The sequence below is a fragment of the Phoenix dactylifera genome, unplaced genomic scaffold (genome assembly GCF_009389715.1).
Source record: "Phoenix dactylifera cultivar Barhee BC4 unplaced genomic scaffold, palm_55x_up_171113_PBpolish2nd_filt_p 000390F, whole genome shotgun sequence".
Lineage (NCBI taxonomy): Eukaryota > Viridiplantae > Streptophyta > Magnoliopsida > Arecales > Arecaceae > Phoenix > Phoenix dactylifera.
Window position 1 is genome coordinate 260,058 of NW_024067836.1, and position 14,231 is coordinate 274,288.

Sequence of the window (14,231 nt, forward strand, 5' to 3'; positions counted from 1 at the left end):
CTTGGTCATGTTGAGAAGAGTGTACCTTTTAAACCTCGATACTGGACTCCTTAATTGTCGGCGACTGTCCCCTTCACATCTAGGCCTTTTGTTAGTTCTTCTCTTTCTTCTCAGCCCCTTCTTCTGCCATTTTTACCTTTATTTTTTCTCCTTTCGAGCTGCCATGGCCTCTTCGGCCTTGATGTATTTCTCGGCTCAGGACAGCATCTCGGCTAGGTTGTTGGGAGTCCTCTTCTCTAGCGAGAAATAGAAGCAAAAAAATTTCAGCCCCTCCTTGCTATTGACATTGTGGTCTTCTCATCCAAGTCATGAATCTCCAACATCTCTATATTAAAGCGGTTGATGTAGTTCCTAAGGGACTTGTCTTCCCTTTGCTTCACCGCAAATAGATTGGTGGTGTCCTTCTTCTGCCTCTGGCTGCTCACAAAGTAAGCCACGAACTATCAACTGAGCTGATCAAAGAAATGAATAGATTCTAGTCGGAGACTAGAATACCAAAGTTTGAGCTGGTCTCCTCAGAATGCTCAGGAGAGCTAGACATAAAACCACATTTGTTGTCCCTTGTAACATCATGGGAGCCTTAAAGCTCTCTAGATAGTCTATTGGGTCCAAGGTGCCATCATACACCTAAAACTGGGGCATCTTGAATCTCCTCACCAACGGTTCATCCATAATTGCCTTGGAGAACGATAGATCGGTTGTAATATCTAGATCTTCTTATTTATTAGTTTGCCTTTCTCTCAAGGTTTTGATCTTGTTCCTTCGATCGAGGTTGACCTCTCTATTGGAAGGTTTTTTCAATCAAGGGGATTCCAAATCTCTCGGGCTAGGGCCCATTTCAGAATTAAGTGTCGGAAGATCATCTTCTTGGTGACGGTCGGAGTTCTTGAGTCGAAGACTAGCATGCTACACCGAACCATCCTATTAGTCTAGTGGTACCACAGTAGTTTGCCGGTTCAGACATTGCATGCCCTAAACTACCTCCATTAGAGTCTGCACTTATTGGATAAGCAAATTAAACTACTTAATTTTTACAGCCTTGGGAGCTGGTTGCGGAGTTAGAGATTGTTGAGTGCTAGATTGGGAGTTGTTAAGCTTTTACTTGGGTTGATTAGTGGAATGGTGGTTATTTCATCTGGACTTCATCTCTCTAGATCTTTAGAAAAATCTCAAAAGAAGAAGGCCCTTCCTCTAGAATCAATCTGTTGCTGCTCAAAACTTGACTTTATAGGTGGACATTCTGATCTGCTCGGGGAGCTGGAGGAGCATAGCACGGTGCTGGAGCTATTCTATAACCATAGAGCATGATCAAAGGGTCAACAGAACGTATCTGGCTAAAGATCCTTCGATGCTTAAGTTGGGTAGAGTTTCGAAAGAAAATAGGAGAGCTAAAAGAGAGATAGAAGTATGAGAGTATGATATTCAGATTTTTCTCCATACTTGAAAATCTCCATACTTGATATTTATAGAGGAGAGGATGTGAATCTCTGTGATTAGGATCGCGTGATTCTCATATGAGTAGTTGAGCTCTTTCTATATCCACTAGTTAGGGCAGTTAGGGCATTCATTTTCAGATGTGTCGTGATCGGACACTTTCTTGATCTGCTAGTTGGTCGCGATATTCCTTTTTGGGTGCATTGATATCATGTCGAGCTGTGATCGATCGCGTTGATTTTTCAGAGATTTGATTGATCATTGATTTTACTAGGTACATGTCGTCATCTAATTGGCTGGCCGAGCTATTAAACGAGATTTTAGAGATGACAAATTCGAGCCATATCACTTAGCAATTGGCCCTTTTAATTGCTAGCATTCAGTGTATATATAATGATAAATGCACAACACGTTGAGTTCTTGTATTGGTTTTGTTCATTCTTTTCCTTATCCAAACACTTAAAATCCCTACCAAAAAAAAAAAGAAACACTTAAATCCCCTCAACGTGCCTACTAAGCATGTGACTTATTTGAATATGAAGTATTAAAAGCAGAATAGATATAGATCTTATTTGATTATTTGCATTAGTTATCCAGCTGATCAGTTGCAGACAGTGGAAAAAATGTGAAGAAAAAAGGTCAATAGAAAGAAAGTTGGTTGCATGATGGGAACCTCTTAATCTCGAGATAATATTAATCATCCTTGAAGCATAATGCCTTGTTCTAAAGATTCATAGAACGTTGGATCGAAGGTTTCTTCTGATCTCGTAGATTATTCCCCTTCATCTTCCCTTTCTCACATATAGAGGTTATCAGCCGGCACACTAACTGGCAATCCTAAGAATTAGTTAGCAAGAACAAATTTCTTTATAAAAAGAAGAAAACATACAACTAATCTGAGCTAACAACTATAGCATACGCCATAAATATCAACCCAATCCAACCTATATTAAAGTGTCTAGCTAGAGAATTTCATTCAAGATCTTGTTTGAGGAAAAAAGTATTGGTTGGGTTGGACCAGATCACCAATTTCACCTCAAAGCAACATACATAAAAATAAATTTTTTAAAAAAAAAGTGCAATATGCTTGCATTTATGCATGTTGCTCTGGCGGTTAGAAGCCCAACAGGGCATCTCACCTATCTAAGCATCTCACCACTTGAGGCTTGTCACTCGTTCCCATGCCCCTTTGCCGCATCCCCATACTAGCCGTTGTGGCAGGCCTCAAGGTACAGATAAAGAACAGCACAAATTCCCCACAATACCCCTACTAACTTGACCCCAGCCACCGAAGGAGGACCTAAGGGTAAACCCGCTACGAGCTGGTTTGGAAGGCGACGCGGTATATGAGGCCGGACCGGCCTTGTGTACTCCCCAATGGGACCCACAACGCAAGTGAGGTCGAGTTTGGGTCTTTGGATGGACCCCACGTAGGGCCTCCAACCACGGCTGGTTCTTGGCTCGACGCCAGGAGGGAATGCGAATAACCCGGGTCTTTGTTTTGTCTCTGGTGAGCTTGTTCTGGCTCCCATGCCCCACGCCTCAGCTCCATCATGCTAGCCAACAATGAACCAACAAGGAGCGCATGTGAATCATGAAGGAACCATGCAAACTTACAGGAGAAACTGCAGAGAAATCCACACACACACACAGAGAGAGAGAGAGAGAGAGAGAGAGAGTTATTATTGAGAAGGAAAGGATAATGATTCAAGAAAATATTCATTAGTAAGGACTGAAATCGAATCGGATATGAATCGAATACTAGCATATCCGCATCTATATATATTTATTTTGTTTGATGAATGCAGGTACAAATACGAATGTTAGTCAAATGTAAAAAATTTATATTAATATTTATTTTAAATAAATATGGAAATAAATCGGATACCAAAAGTATGGATATAAATCGGATAATTAAATTTTATGAGTATAGAATCAAAAATATTACTAAGTGGATGATAAATCAAATTAATAGTATGTTAATATGGTCATTTACTTTTTAAAAAAGTTCATGAGTACTATATTAAATAAGGTTATAAATGAAATCGGATATTTGGATATGGATCGGATAGTTGTCTATCTATATTCATATACATTTTTCTTTGACGGATATGAATATGGATACGGATATTAGTCGGATGCTCAAATTTTTATCTATATCCGGATAGATTTAGATACGAAAATGGATCCGGACATATATTATCCGATCCACTTTCACCTCGATCGTTAGTAGATATATAGAAGCTACATCTATTGTAGGATAGCTGGTGCTTGCTTTTAGTTTAATTTATGGACCCTAATGTTAGTATCAATCCATAAAGTCACTAGATATTCGATACCAGCACCTTGGATTTGATTTCCATCCTTCAACTTCGATCAGGATTTCTCCTATCCTAAAGTTCTCAAGAAAACAAAAATAATTCTGGACTAGGGTCAATTAACCACTGACCTATATATTGAACAAAAGAAACATGTTGATGTCACATTTATTATAAGATTTGGAGCCCATTAGACACTAGCTAATTGAAGAGTGACATATTACTCTGGAGATTATATGGCTATATCATCTTCAGAAGCACGGGCGAGTGTCTGGATAATGCATGCAATATTACGTTAAGCAATATTTTGAAACCTAGAAAAGGATCTCAAAAAAGTGTCCTCGCTGATGAAAACTTTATATATATATATATATATATATATATATATATATATATATATATATATATATATATATATATATATATATATATATATATATATATATATATATATATAACGGTCTTGCTAGCTTGGTGTTTTATACACACCAAAAAGAAAAGTCCCAGGTGATATCAGGAGGTCTAGTTGTGCAATGGTGCCATTTGAATATATGCTTCTGATGTGTCTAGGTTTGGTGGCTTGGAATGTGCTGTGCAGTGAGGGAATATGGAACCAGGAACCCTGTTCCTCAGCCAAATCTTTCATTGTTGTACATGATGTAACAATTAACTGTGAGACTATGGCAGTGCTCAGCTAAAAAAGTTACACATAATTGAATAGAGCCCTTTTACCCCGCAACCAGGCATCTTATGAGGTGCCCATGGTGGAGCAAAAGGAAACTTACACGTAAGCTGGTAATTCTTCATGTGAAATTCTTGTATTAAGTTAGCATTAGGGGTGCAAATAGGACAGACCGGGACAGGTCATGAGTGACCAAGACCCAACCCAATAGAAGATCGGATCGGATTGGGTCCACCGCTACAATTTTTGACCTAATGGGTCATTTGGGTCAGGTCGGGTCCATGTATAACTCTGACCCAAATCCAAAAATTTGGATTGTAGTTGGGTCCAGTTCGGATCAACCCATTGTTGGAAACCCGCCTATGCCGCAGAAAATTTCAAAAAAATTCAGATGGCAGCGGAATCGACATAAGCGGGATCGACGTTCATCTCATGAACGTTGTTTCATGAACCGTTCGTAGATCGGTAAGGATTAAAACTTTTAAAACCTTTAGGAGATCAGATCTTCACCTTTGTGCGGGTAGATGATCACCGCAAACTGATGATCGTGGTTTAGGATGAAGGTTCGTTTGAAGCCGTTCAAGTGCCCGGCCTCTACGGGTATCCACACGAAGCAGAAAACCGATCCAAGCTTTCTATCTCCCCGGGGTGCTAGCTCCCTTGTAGAGATAACTTTGATGGCTGATATCCTCCCTTTCAATCAATCCATGATTGTGCTTGGGAGGAGGAAGAAGAAGGATGAAGAGAAAAAGAGGAACGAAGCCCTGCAGCCTTCTTTTTCTTCCTTGCGTTGGAACCAAACGGTGGAGGAAGAAGGAGGCCACCAAGATCCTTTTCTTCCCTTTGTTGTTGGTGGCTGCAAAGAGAGGAGAGGAGGGTGGCCACATGATGGAGAGGAGGAGGGCTTCACTTATCATTAGGGCACCTCCTTTCAAAGCCTTATAAAGGCATCTAGGGCTCCTATTTGGTTTAGTCCAAATCATGAATCAATTGGGTTCAATCTATGCTAGTCCTAATCCAATTAGAACTTGAATGAACCATGACTCAATTGAACTCTTCAATCCTAATCCAATTAGGAGTCATGTTGATTCATTAGATTAATAATTAATTAGGACTTAAGAAATCCTAATCCAATTAGGACTTGTTTAATTCTAGTCCTAATCCAATTATGACTCTAATTTGAATTCGAAGTCCTAATCCGATTAGGACTCTAGGAATCCTACTCCAAGTAGGAATCCAAATTTAATTCAAAACTCCTAATCTAATTAGGATTGTAGGAATCCTACTCCAAGTAGGAATCCCAGTCCTACTCCAAATAGGATTCCCAGTCCAAGTAGGAATCCCAGTCCAAGTAGGAATCTCAGTCCAAGTAGGATTCCTAGTCCTAATCCAATTAGGACTCTAGGAATCCTACTCCAAGTAGGACTCTTATTTTAAGTCCAATTAATTAATTCTCTTTGTTCCTTCTTCAGCTTATTATCAATCGAATTGATTACTTGTGATTCCTAATCACGATTCAACCATCGGATCGGTCAATGCCTCTAGTGTGTGTGACCCCATAGGTTCTACTCTGACTGGTAGTGAGATAAATTGTGATCTCTATCACAATATCATTGAAAACTCCTTTCAATGGGTCGGAACGATTCCAACTCTACTCATTAGGGCTTATCGATCATCGAGATAGTCCCTATGAGTCCCACCATCCACCAGTGACATCTAGCAGCATGTAGTGGCTATCCAGCAGAATAGAATGATGAACCTCTAGGTGCAGTTATCATGTGATACAGTCCTTCTATCGTGGATCCCTACAGGACGGAGGTCATGGATAACTCGTCAAACTCCTTCGTCTGTCATATGTCAAGATTTATTTGACTCGAGTTCGATAGTGAAAAACTCTTTCTCCACTTTATATTACTGCCCTGGCCAAGGTCTTAGAACTCAGTCTAACAAATCACATAGGATCACTCCTCTTCTATCAAGGTCGATAGATTCCATGTAAGTGCATACCCTACTCCTACAGTGAACTTACTGCAGCCAATCTACACTACAAGGACCCATATGACTAGAGACCATGTATACGTGTAGTTAAACTACAATAACCTCACTGTGAGTAGCCGAAGCACCGCAGGTCAAAGGACCAGTCATACTACTGCAACATCAAGCAAGTCACTGACGAGTGGATAGACGTCCAAGTAACTTCTTGTCTTGGTCACGCTCAGTACCCATGTTCTCTAACAAGCACCTGCACTATCACTTCAGTGTCCCTACACTGTGGACTCAAGTCTCGTCCATCCAGAAGGAAAGTGATCTGTGCACTGATCGGATCGATCACCGTCCTCGTGATGATCCATTGATCAGGAGCATTTAGAAATTAATCACCAATGATACATGGCTCAAATTCTCAACTCTTGAGAATATGCATCATCATCTTATTAATTTCTTGGACGATTCATAGACACATAATTAATATGAATGAAAAGATGCCTTTTATTTATTCAATAATAAATAGTCAGGTATAAAATTATGTCCCTAGAATTAACAATGTGTCAGCCAGATTGGCTTCTAGGGCATACATCTAACAATCTCCCACTTGCACTAAAGCCAATCAGTCATATATCTAAGCCCCATCTTCTCAAGGTGGGCTTTAGTCTTTTGCTGACTTAGCTGCTTAGTGAACGGATCTGCCATGTTATCCGCGGAGTCTACTCTCTGCACCTCTACATATTTCTTCTCAATATAGTCGCGTATGAGGTGGAAGCGCCGCTCTATATGCTTGGACTTCTGATGAGACTTTGGCTCCATAGCTAGTGCTATGGTGCCAATGTTATCGCAGTAAAGTGTTATGACATCTAATGACATTACACCTAACTCTGCAATGAACTTTTAACTAGAAGGTTTCCACTGCACCCTTAGATACGGCTTAACATTCAGCTTCTAAGGTAGAATCTATAATGATTGGTTGTTTGGAACTCTTCCAACTTACTGAACCACCATTGCACATATCTTGATTTAGACTTTCTATCATCAATATGTGTGCATCCTTCTACCTTCAACTCTGATCTTCTCCCAAATACCAAGAACATATCCTTAGTTCTTCTCAAGTACTTAAGACTGTTCTTCACAGCTATCCAGTGCTTTTTTCCTGGATCTGATTGACATATGCTCGTGACATTCACAGCATGTACTATATCAAGTCATGCACATAGCATGGCATACATGAGGCTCCCTATTGCTGATGCATAGGGGATCTTGCTCATGCGTTGAATCTCTTCAGATGTGTTGGGGCACATCTTCTTGGAGAGATTAATTTCATGCCTTAGGGGTAAGAGACCCCTTTTAGAGTTTTCCATGCTGAACCTTTTCAGCACTTCCTCTATGTACATCTTCTGTGATAGGCCAAGCATCCTTTTATATCTATCTCTATAGACCTTTATTCCCAAAATATAGGATGCTTCCCCAAGGTCTTTCATGGAGAACCTTTTTGATAACCTGACCTTGACCGAGGTTAGCATGAAAATATCATTCCCTATCAGGAGGATGTCGTCCACGTACAGTACGAGAAATACAACAGCACTCCCACTAACCCTTTTGTAAACACATGGTTCCTCTTCGTTTTTGATGAAATCAAACGTTTTGATTGCGTCATCGAAACGAGTGTTCCAACTCCGAGATGCTTGCTTTAGTCCATAGATGGACTTTTGCAGCTTGCAGACCTTGTGATCTCCATCACTGGAAGTGAAACCCAAAGGCTGTTCCATATAGATGTCTTCATCAAGATATCCATTCAGGAAAGCTGTTTTCACATCCATCTGCCAGATTTCATAATCATGAAATGCTGTAATGGCAAGCAATGTTCGGATGGATTTCAGCATGGCTACAGGTGAAAAGGTCTCCTGATAGTCAATGCCCTCGCGCTGACTATACCCTTTCGCCACAAGCTTTGCCTTATAGGTCTCTACCTCTCCATCCGAACCTATCTTTCTTTTGTAGATCCATTTGCATCCAATAGGTACAATACCTTCTGGTGGATCTACTAAGGTCCAGACTTGGTTGGAATGCATGGAGTCTAACTCTGACTTCATAGCTTCCAACCATTTCTCGGAATCGATATCAGATATCACCTCGTCGTAGGTTTTGGGATCCTGCATGTGATCCCTATCTCCCACTAGGAACATTTCCTCGGTATCCTCTTCTAGTATACCTAAGTATCTATCGGGAGGATGGGAGACCCTACTTGATCTGCGAGGTGGTTGAGGGACATCGTGTAGTGGCTCTGTATTAATGGGTTCGATAGGATCCATGACTCGTTGCTTTTCAGAGACTTTCTCTTCAAGCTCAATTTTCCTCCCACTGCCTCTATCAAGGATAAACTATTTTCATGAAGATAGCATGGCGTCTCACAAACACTTTGTGATCCTTTGGGATGAAAAAATCGTATCCTAATAACTCTTTCAGGATATTCAATAAAACGAGCATTAATTGTCTTATCCTCTAACTTGTCCACCTGTTGTCGCTTGACGTGGGCCGGACATCCCCAAATCTTGAGATGACCAAGACTCGGCTTCTTACCATGTCATATCTCATATGGTGTGGTAGGAACGGACTTTAGAGGGAATTCTATTCAATAAGTAAATAGCTAAAAATAGGGCATCTATCTAAAGAAACAAGGGTAAATCAGTGAAGCTCATCATGGATCGGACCATATCCAATAGAGTCTGATTCCTTCTCTCCGACACTCCGTTGAACTGAGGTGTACCAGGAGGAGTCCATTATAAAACTATACCATTCTCCTTGAGATAATCACGGAACTCTCCACTAAGGTATTTACCTCTTCGATCTGATCGAAGAACCTTAGTGAGTTTTTCTATATGTTTTTCTACTTCATATTTAAACTCTTTGAACCTTTCAAAAGTTTCATATTTGTGTCTCATACATATATCCATACCGTGAGTAATCATCGGTAAAATGAAGTAAAAAATTACAACCCCTAGCCTGCACATCGAATGGGCCACACACATCAGTGTGTACTAGGGTAAGTATTTCAGTGGACCTCCTTGTGTCCTACAAAGGATAATTTGGCCATCTTTCCTTGAAGGCAGAATTCACAAATCAAATATGACTCGAAAGTCAATGAGCCCAAAAACTCATGTTTCTCCAATTTGTTTATTCTGTCTTCTCCTATATGGCCAAGCCTGAGGTGCCTTAAATACTTTAGATTTATCTCATTTTTGGATCTATTAGATCCTATGGTATTCACTGTTTGCTCAGATATATTCACAGATACATCCATATGTATGTGATAGAGACTGTCAATCTTAAAACCATGTTGAATCAATTTAATTTTTCAAATAAATAAAAATCTTTCTGTGCTAAATAAAATACAGAAATCAAATTTCTGCTAGCAATAGGTAACAGTCCCTAAGTATTCTGAGCATATCTGACATACCTTCTGAAGGTCTGTCACCCTTCATGTTCTTTATGCTTCCCATGTATGTAGGACAGTTCCTCTTCCAATGGCCATCCATGATGCAATGGAAACACTTTTCCTTGCAATTGGCCTTTTTCTTGGAACTTCCTTACTTGGTGTTTTCTTAGTCTTCTGCTTCTTCGTAGGCTTCTTCTTCTTCCAAATAGACTCTCTCTTGAAGTAGAAACCAATTTGACAGCGAAAACGATGCCCCTTGAACTTCTTCAAGGTCCCTAAGGTAGTTACCAATTTATTTAACAATTCTATTTTAGTGCATACAACCTTGTTCATATGGTAGTTTACTATAAGCTATTCATATGAAGCTGGAAGGGATTGCGGGATCAAATCCGTTTGCAATTCCTTGTGCATGGTTATGCCAAGCTTCTCAAGCTTCTCTAAGTCCTTTATCATGGTCAAACCATGATCATGGACAGACTGCCCATCGTGCATCTTGGCTTTGAAGAGCCTCTTAGACATTTCAAACCGAGCTGCGTGACTCTGATCACCATACAACTCTTGCAGGTGATTTAATATGTCCCTGGCAGTCTACATGTTCTCATGCTGGCATTGTAATGCATTGGACATGGATGCCATTGTGCAGCACCTAACTTTATTGTCATTGTTCGTCCACTTAACAAGCGTCTTACGCTGATCAGTGATCGGACGGATTGGTAACATGGGGATTCCATGGTCTAGCATATACCCGAATTTCTCACAATTCAAAACTATTTTTGAAATTTGCTGAGCCAATCTTTATAATTGGGTTTGGTCAAACGGTTGTTCTATAGGATATGAGTTAAGAGTTTAGAAGCTGACTTTATAATCCTCAGAGAGTAAAGATTCTAGTTAGACTTTTGTACTTGATCCTAATCTGTTCTAAGGTCTTTTAGAACAAATATAACTCCCACTATTTTCTCGAATTCCTCACACTCCCCCGGTAGGAAAACGGAAATTCCACACGACTAGGATTTCTAGTGGGTACTGCGGTCCCACCGATTTACATGCCACCTCACCTAACAGTTATTGGTGACACATAGATTGATGAATGTACAACTCTTGTACAATGCTTCTCAAGTATGTTGCAGTGTAACTTGGTCTCTAAGCTATGAAAACCTCACCTAACAGTTATTGGTCCCATTTCTTAGTTAAGTCAGACCCACCGTATAACCGTAGAAATAAGTCGTCGTTGGGTCCTCACCTAACAGTTATTGGTGCCCAACCCCACCTTTACCCTACAACATCTCATGTCTATAGAGAGGTCCAGCCCTCCGATGCAACTTGCCCACTGTGTCCAGCCGAGACAAATCAATATTAAAAAGACCTTAGCAGCTCTACTACAGTGGAAGACCTATTGACTTAATATTGGTTAATCATGTCTTAGTGTTTGCAACTTGAGCTCTTCATAAGAGGTAATCGAACAATTGGCCAGGTAAGCAGGTGGGAGGCTCCCCTTACTCAGAGAGTAAGGTCCTAATTAAGTAACCACCTTTCATGCTTTCCTAGACACCAATTAGATCAATTAATCTAATATGACTTGCTCATGTTGGTTCACTCTCGACTTGATTGAGGAGGTTTTAATTAAGGTCTCAATTGGGTTTGCTACATCACATGTAAACTTATCTACCCGACTCTCATTCACATCACATGCAAACGGCACATTGCAGGCAGTTATAATCGCAGCAATAATTAAAGCTAAACTTTAAATGGGTAATGATCATGGATTCTAATTAGGTCGTATTACAAGCACATGCACGTCAATCGATCAATTGGTCTTCAACTCTTGAATTGGTTCCAAGCCTCCTTGATTCGATTCTTGACCAACTCTTGATCCAATCGCCATCAACCACTTAGACCCCTGCTCATCTCATGCATCATCTTCGACTTGATCGTTGACGTACATCACATCACAGAAATACAACCAGATATAAATAAAAATAAAAATAAATTACATCTTCCTTTTAGGAGGCACGCAGGCCTCTCAAAATATTAAATAAGATGCATGCAAGCATCTGAAAAATTACATGACATTACAGATCGCATCGCAGGTCATTACATTCGATACCAAAAGGGTTTGAATCCTATGATCATCACCACATGCAGCAATTATAATTTTCAGATCTGAAAACTAATTGATTATCTTATGACATAGGTTGCTGATCATGCTAATCATGATTCTAAACTTTGCAATCCCATTAACAATGCAATTAGAATCATCATCTTATCATATAAAAATCAGCATGCAAAAATCAGCACCCTAGAAAAAATCTGCATGCAGAAAATTTTCAGCATGCATAATCTTTCAATTTTCAGATCTAATAAGCCTACTAATAATTAATCCTTATCTTAATCTACGAAGCTTAGGCTCTGATACCACTATTGGAAACCCGCCTATGCTGCAGAAAATTTCAAAAAAATTCAGATGGCAGCGGAATCGACATAAGCGGGATCGACGTTCATCTCATGAACGTTGTTTCATGAACCGTTCGTAGATGGGTAAGGATTAAAACTTTTAAAATCTTTAGGAGATCAGATCTTCACCTTTGTGTGGGTAGATGATCACCGCAAACTGATGATCGTGATTTAGGATGAAGGTTCGTTTGAAGCCGTTCAAGTGCCCGGCCTCTACAGGTATCCTCACGAAGCAGAAAACCGATCCAAGCTTTCTATCTCCCCGGGGTGCTAGCTCCCTTGTAGAGATAACTTTGATGGCTGATATCCTCCCTTTCAATCAATCCATGATTGTGCTTGGGAGGAGGAAGAAGAAGGATGAAGAGAAAAAGAGGAACGAAGCCCTGCAGCCTTCTTTTTCTTCCTTGCGTTGGAACCAAACGGTGGAGGAAGAAGGAGGCCACCAAGATCCTTTTCTTCCCTTTGTTGTTGGTGGCTTGAAAGAGAGGAGAGGAGGGTGGCCACGTGATGGAGAGGAGGAGGGCTTCACTTATCATTAGGGCACCTCCTTGCTTCACTTATCATTAGGGCACCTCCTTTCAAAGCCTTATAAAGGCATCTAGGGCTCCTATTTGGTTTAGTCCAAATCATGAATCAATTGGGTTCAATCTATGCTAGTCCTAATCCAATTAGAACTTGAATGAACCATGACTCAATTGAACTCTTCAATCCTAATCCAATTAGGAGTCATGTTGATTCATTAGATTAATAATTAATTAGGACTTAAGAAATCCTAATCCAATTAGGACTTGTTTAATTCTAGTCCTAATCCAATTAGGACTCTAATTTGAATTTGAAGTCATAATCCGATTAGGACTCTAGGAATCCTACTCCAAGTAGGAATCCAAATTTAATTCAAAACTCCTAATCTAATTAGGATTGTAGGAATCCTACTCTAAGTAGGAATCCCAGTCCTACTCCAAATAGGATTCCCAGTCCAAGTAGGAATCCCAGTCCAAGTAGGAATCTCAGTCCAAGTAGGATTCCTAGTCCTAATCCAATTAGGACTCTAGGAATCCTACTCCAAGTAGGACTCTTATTTTAAGTCCAATTAATTAATTCTCTTTGTTCCTTCTTCAGCTTATTATCAATCGAATTGATTACTTGTGATTCCTAATCACGATTCAACCATCGGATCGGTCAATGCCTCTAGTGTGTGTGACCCCATAGGTTCTACTCTGACTGGTAGTGAGATATATTGCGATCTTTATCACAATATCATTGAAAACTCCTTTCAATGGGTCGGAACGATTCCAACTCTACTCATTAGGGCTTATCGATCATCGAGATAATCCCTATGAGTCCCACCATCCACCAGTGACACCTAGCAGCATGTAGTGGCTACCCAGCAGAATAGAATGATGAACCTCTAGGTGCAGTTATCATGTGATACAGTCCTTCTATCGTGGATCCCTACAGGACGGAGGTCATGGATAACTCGTCAAACCCCTTCGTCTGTCATATGTCAAGATTTATTTGACTCAAGTTCGATAGTGAAAAACTCTTTCTCCACTTTATATTACTGCCCTGGCCAAGGTCTTAGAACTCAGTCTAACAAATCACATAGGATCACTCCTCTTCTATCAAGGTCGATAGATTCCATGTAAGTGCATACCCTACTCCTACAGTGAACTTACTGCAGCCAATCTACACTACAAGGACCCATATGACTAGAGATCATGTATACGTGTAGTCAAACTACAATAACCTCACTGTGAGTAGCCGAAGCACCGCAGGTCAAAGGACCAGTCATACTACTGCAACATCAAGCAAGTCACTGACGAGTGGATAGACGTCCAAGTAACTTCTTGTCTTGGTCACGCTCAGTACCCTTGTTCTCTAACAAGCACCTGCACTATCACTTCAGTGTCCCTACACTGTG